Genomic DNA, 6,816 nt, shown 5'->3' with positions numbered 1-6,816 from the left:
AAGATGTGCTTTCATGTATTTAAAAAAAAGGCTTCAAATTATGCAAAGGCAGACTTATTTGCTACAGAAATATGTGTATAACATTAATATCAAAACAACCAGATGGCCCCATCAAACACAATTACATCCTTGTACATACTACATGCTTAAGCACATGTTTGTTTGTTTTTTTCAATAAGCCTTATTTGATGTCTATATTTACATAAAACATTCATCGATACGCAATCAACATCATTGAACATATAAAGTGGGATGACACAAAGATCATAACATTCATCTTAAATTGATACACAAACACACACACACACAGACGGTAACTTTAAAGTTACTTCAGAAGGGTAGACCTTGCAATAAGCATCGTAAATGTAGCTGTAATGGGAGAACCATTCACGACTAGCACTTGTGCTAACTTTTGGTTCCCCGTTTAACAATATTATCTTCTGTTTTCTGTTGTTTTGGTTTTTTCTCTTTTTTGGATAACCTTTGTCTATGCATATAGTATGTCTAGATTACATACTTATTCATTCTTTTTGCCTTTTCAGTGATAAATATATAGCAATGAAACTAGATCAGTTATACCATATGTATTATGTAAGATAAACATAAGTATGTAAAATATATGCATGCCTAGCTGAAAGTACCTTGTTTATCATTGTATTCCCATAAAAGATTTTCATGTTATTATATCTTATCCTATATAATTAGGCGACCGTGACGTCGATATGACGTCATTATATGAAAACACATTCTCAATCATATCTAATCAATGGAATGGAATTTTTCAATGAAATTTACGTCACATATATTTCAAGTTATGCGCATTCTACTCATTTTCTCAAAATTCATATTTTCTCTTCAAACGCGCGCATACGCGCGCGTTGAAATATTTGTATGCTCAAATCGAGCTCAAATTTTTTTTGCACACGTTTCAGACCATTTGGAGCATTTTTTGAAAAATTGTAAAAATTGGACGGACGCGTACGCGCGCGCACATATACGCATGCACAGCTCATATGCAATAGAAATTTCCCGTTTTTTCACACTTATCGGATGCCTGAAATGTCAAGAAATATTTCTACCAAGTTTCAAGTCAATCCGACTCAATATGACGTCATACAGGCCCGTCAAAGTTGAAATTCCGCGCCCGCGTCAATGGCGATATACAGTGCATCTATGGCAAAAAACCGCCAATTTTAAATCCGATTTTACTCGTCAGAATGGATGGTGACCCCCAATTTTCGTTACATATTCTGAAAGCTGATGAGTTGTAAATATCATTTCATGGGTTGGCGATGCTGGAAAAGTGATTAAAAGATATCAAATTTCTTAATAAAATAAAAGAAGTAAATTTTCAAAATTACGTCATCAAATTTCAAGTTCACTCGAGCGTATCTCACTTATCCTTTGCCAATTTTTACCCAAATTTCAGTATGTTGTAGCTTACTAAATGTCCTTTCATCAATATTGTAACAACATTTTGATTAGATGACGGCATCACCTCGTAAAAATGGATTGAAAGTAACCTTATCAAATTTGACCAGTTTACGTGTTATCTTAATGGGAGTGCAGTTTTTCTGGAAATTAAAATTGACATGACTATCTTTTTCGAGCACTAGCTCACCTATGCTTTGGTGAATTTCTCTAAGATTTTAATATGTTGTAGCTGAGACTTTGGGCTATCGTAATGTGCCCTTCATTTTTTCATACGGTATCAGGATCACGTCCAAAAACTTCGTTGAAATCAAAGCCTATCTTCGATGTATTTTCATATTTCTTTCTTTTTCCAACTTTCTTTGCAATAACTCAAGAAAAACATACCCTATCACCACCATATTTTGCACATGTTTAGTTCATGTCACGTAAATTATTTCATAAAATAAAAACTACTTCATCAGACGCCATCTGGGGTATGTAAATTAGGGTCAAAGGTCATAAATGTTTCATCCTGTATCTTGGTGAATACATGTCCTATCTTTCCCATATTTTGCACACGTAAAGACCGTGTTACAAGGATCAGTTCTCAAAATAACCACTTTTTGCTCAGATGCCATCTTGTCTGTGCAGATCGGGGTCAAAGGTCATATGTACTTTTTTCTTTATCTTCGTTATGACGTGTTATCTCTATGGGAGGGAATTTTTCTAGATGTGAAAATTGACATGATTGTCTTTATCGAGCAGTAGCTCAGTTACCCTTCGGTGAATTTCTCCCAGATTTTAATATGTTGTAGCTGAGAATTTGCGCTATCGTACGTGTTCCCTTTCTTTTTCATATGGTGTCGGGATCACGTCCAAAAATGTGGTTGAAATTAAAGGTTATCTTCGATGTATTTTCATATTTCTTTCTTTTTCCAAATTTCTTTGCAATAACTCAAGAAAAATAGCCCCTATCACCCCCATATTTTGCACATGTTTAGATCATGTTACGTACATTATTTCATAAAATAATAAGTACTTGATCAGACACCATCTTGGGTATGTAAATTAGGGTCAAAGGTCATAAATGTTTCATCCTGTATCTTGGTGAATACATGTCTTATCTTTCCCATATTTTGCACACGCAAAGACCATGTCACATCGATCATTTCACAAAGTAATCACTTTTTGTTTAGATGCCATCTTGGCTGTGCAAAGTGGGCTCAATGCTCAAATATACTTCATTCTGTATCTTCGTTATAGTGTGAACGGAATTTGGTACCATAGATGGCAGACCTGACTCCCTTTTCAAAATGAGTATCCAAACATCACACAGCCAATATCCCTAAACACAGATGAAACCTGTATAGTCATGCCTATATTGGGATCAAAACTCATATCATTGATTTTCAAAAGATCGGATCACCTAATTTGTCAGTCTTGACAAATTCCGGGTCTAGTTTCATGTTATATTCACATGTACGAGGGGCGACTGAAAAGTTTTGAGCCTTCAAGAGATGGTAAGAGGTAGAAGTACTCTATTGCTCTATTTTTCTACATAGTCCCCTTGTGAGTCCACACACTTCCTCCAGCGGTGACTTGGTGCCTCTATGCCACTGCAGTAGAAGTTCTTTGGTTGGTCATCCAGGTAGTAGTCAACAGCATCAATGACCTCCTCATCAGTGGTGAAGCGTTGTCCAGCCAAATCTGTTTTCAGGTTCGGAAAGAGGTGGAAGTCAGATGGGGCTAGATCTGGTGAATACGGTGGGTGCGGAACTACTAGTAGTTGGAACCCACAGTCATGAATGTATGGTTGCCATTGCAATCGCTGATGAATGCGCTGGAACATTGTCCTGGTGAAACAAGACACCTTTTTCTGATCATTTTGTCAATTTTTTATGAATCACCTGATACAGAAAGTTCAAGAACATGTAAAATAAGGATAAAAATTGTTATGACCAAGAAATTTGGTTGGTAGGATTAAGATATAATGAAGACTTCATGGACCGATTTTGGCCTTCATATCTTAATCCTTTCTATGTTAGGCTCAAAACTTTTCAGTCGCCCCTCGTATATATGTACAAATATGTTGTTAACCCATTGAGGACGGACTAATTTTGCTACAACACATATTTCCCATAGACACCTGCCCGAGTATACTTGGGACTGGTCCTCAACTTGTTAATAACTTGTTGGGTCAATAAACTCAACTCAACTCAATTCAACACATGCACACATGCACTCCCACTCACACATATATATACACACACATTATGCATGCAATGCACATCACGATCTGTCAAAAATCTCACACCCACACTACAATACTTTCTCCTCACACACAGCACACAAATGAAACAACTGCAATATCTAAAAGTCATTCAAATTTGACAAGAGCTGTTTTATTTCATAATGACATGATTTGAAAGCATGGAAATGTAAAATTAGTGGCTATGTTAAGTAGTTGAAAAATCTAAGAGTAGAATCTTTATGTATCATACATACCGGTATACATGTATGTACATTGTACATTGTCAAGAGTCTCTGGCATGGTAAAAATGCTATGTGCACTGTGACATACTGTACATTGTAGGTATAACAGCATACATTCTATGAACACGTACAATCTGTAACTACGTGTACTGCAACTGTAACATGCTTATTCTTAGCGGTCAATTAGAATTAATTTCCTAGATTCAACTTCACTTTGATTGCAAAGGCATTAAACAATTTCATCCTGACTGACTAATCATGGATAAATCCCTCTTTCGGGTTCCAGATCAAAGGAAGAACAGCTCAATGAGTCCCTGACGCTGCTACAAAGACTACAAAATACACTCTATTTTCAAATACATATATTGGATTCTCTTTAGAACTGATTGGGACTACAGGTCACTGCATAATAATCCTTTAATTTTTTGTTTTATTTTGTTTTTGTTTTTCAAAATTGTGTTACATCAGGGTTTGAAAATAAAAATACAAAAGAATTTTTACATTTTGGGGTAAGAAAAATTGCTTAAGTGTGACAAGTTTTTGCTATACTTTGGTGCTCTACTTAACAAGTGTCCACTGTACAACACTGGCATATCAAGGCATATTACTTACCTTAAGTGTGTGTTAAAGGCCAATCCATCTTTCATACAGTAGAAAGACTTATTATGAGTCACATAAGTGGGTATACATACATAAGAGAAATGATTTGTGGATTTTAAGGAAAATCTGATACCGGTATTACAGGGATAGTACAGTATTGGTGGAGATGAGAATTGGGCTTTTAACTTTTTGCGAGATACCAAGAAAACACTTATGATATAGTACAGAGCATACCATTTTAAGAGGAATTCAAAGTTTATTTGATGAAAATCGGGTTTGGAATAGCTGTAACATCCAAAAACAAAGTAAAACAAAGCAATGGTAACAAAGTGTGGGTCCCACACTTTATTAGAATCGCTCTTTTTTAGATATCTCAGCCATTTCAAAACCAATTTTCATCAAATAAACGTTGAATTCCTCATAAAATTACATGCTCTTTCATATTTCATAAGAGATTTCTCATTATTTCACCAAAAAAATGTTAGAAACCTGAAATTAGGCCTCAACCACAACTGTATGATCCCTTTAAAAGAAATTTTGACTTTATGAATTTCAATATATCAAGACATACAATTGTACCGAAAACGTACAATTTTTCTCTTTCTTAACATTTCCTCTGAAGATAAACTGTTTAATCAGGAGGGAAAACAGTTTCCGGGTTTTAGTAAGTTGTATCACACTATGCAATTTAGTGTACAGAGTTACCAATGAGTTCTTATAAAAGATCCTCTGCACTTTGCAACTTGTATGATGAATACACTGCAGAGTAAATCATAGACCAATGGAAAAAATGCCCCTCTGGGGGGTGTTTCATCAACGTTTGTCAGCGCTGACAATTTCAGCAAAATCCTTGGTTTTGATTGGCTGAGATGCTCTGGTCACTGACTGTTACTATGGTGATTCAGGTTGTCGGCACTGACAAACGTGGAGGAAACACCCCCCTGAATCAATTTTCATACAAGTGTGAGTATAAAAATAATGTCATCATCTACATGTGTCATTTCAGACATCTAATGAAATAATTTAATTTCTATTACATGCCTACAGACTTACATGTACAAATGTATCTGGAAAAACCATTTCTCGGTCATATCTGACGGTTGTTTCTCAACTCAGTTTACATATAAATATGCTGTTTGTACACATAAAAGCTATCAGGTTTAAAAAATAGTTGAGTTGTAGTAAAAATACTCTTTTCATGTTCAATGTTTGAAGTATTCGTCAGACAATACTGACAAAACTAACGGCAGTGGAACATTGACAAGCATGATGCCAGTCCTCTAATGGAATAGACGTACACCACAATTCTTTACAACAGACAAATAAATACTCAGCAGTAGTTCTACAAAGTACAGCCTCTACATCTTGTAACACTTATACCGCATTTTCATACCAAGCAAAATTCAGGTTCTGAAGCCTCCTCGAGCAGCCTTTTAGTTAAGTATAAACAGACAGAATACAGAAAAGTAGATCTGATCTGCTCGGGTTCACAGAAATTTGTAGAAACCCCCTACAGGGGGTGGTTTTAGAGCCTCTCATAGCAGCCTCAAAGAGTCATGACTGCAGTGTAAGCACTATGGGTTTCAAGAAGCTGCTTTTATGCTGACCCGGAATTTAATCACTTAAGGTCACTGCCTTCCTACATAAACAAATCGGCAATAATGACCGACCGTCACAGGTAAACACTGCACAAGTGCACATTTTCACACTCAATCACATTTGCGGCTACAGTGTATAAATGGTATATATTACACGTTGTATTCAATGCGTGTGCACTGTTTATTGGAGGGACTTGGTTATCATGAAAACGAAGCCAGTATGGGCCTGCTTTGGGTAAGCGGAATGAGCAGTACGCTGCATAAACAGACAAGAGATCAATTTTTTGAAAAGGTTTTTTGAAAATGGTTCGAGAAGGTTCTAAATTTTGGCCGCAGTATACATGTAAATGGGTATTAGGGTCCATCTTAAGACAACTAATAACTAAACATCTATGAATGTTATGATTTCAAGGCATCTTGTCTCCTATTTACCACACACATATATCCAGCAATTCACATTTTTTATGTCAAATCTGAGCTGCAATCAACATCTACATGACTGGAAAGCACTTGTATCTTTTTGGCATCTACTGTGCATACAGATACGCATCAAACACTAACCTTGCAGAGTTGTGTCCTTGGTGTATCAGGAGAGTCAACTAGCTCTCACCAACTTAAACGAAAAGGTGATTGTTTGTCGCTGCTGTTCATACTTCATCCCTCCACCCATTAAAAAAAAAGACAAAGATAGGATTGATGCGGGGGATCAGCT

Source organism: Diadema antillarum, unplaced genomic scaffold, assembly GCF_040938485.1.
Source record: "Diadema antillarum isolate AM-2024a unplaced genomic scaffold, OU_Dant_1.0 seq00001533_RagTag, whole genome shotgun sequence".
NCBI classification, from domain to species: Eukaryota; Metazoa; Echinodermata; class Echinoidea; order Diadematoida; family Diadematidae; genus Diadema; species Diadema antillarum.
This window is presented reverse-complemented; position numbering follows the sequence as displayed.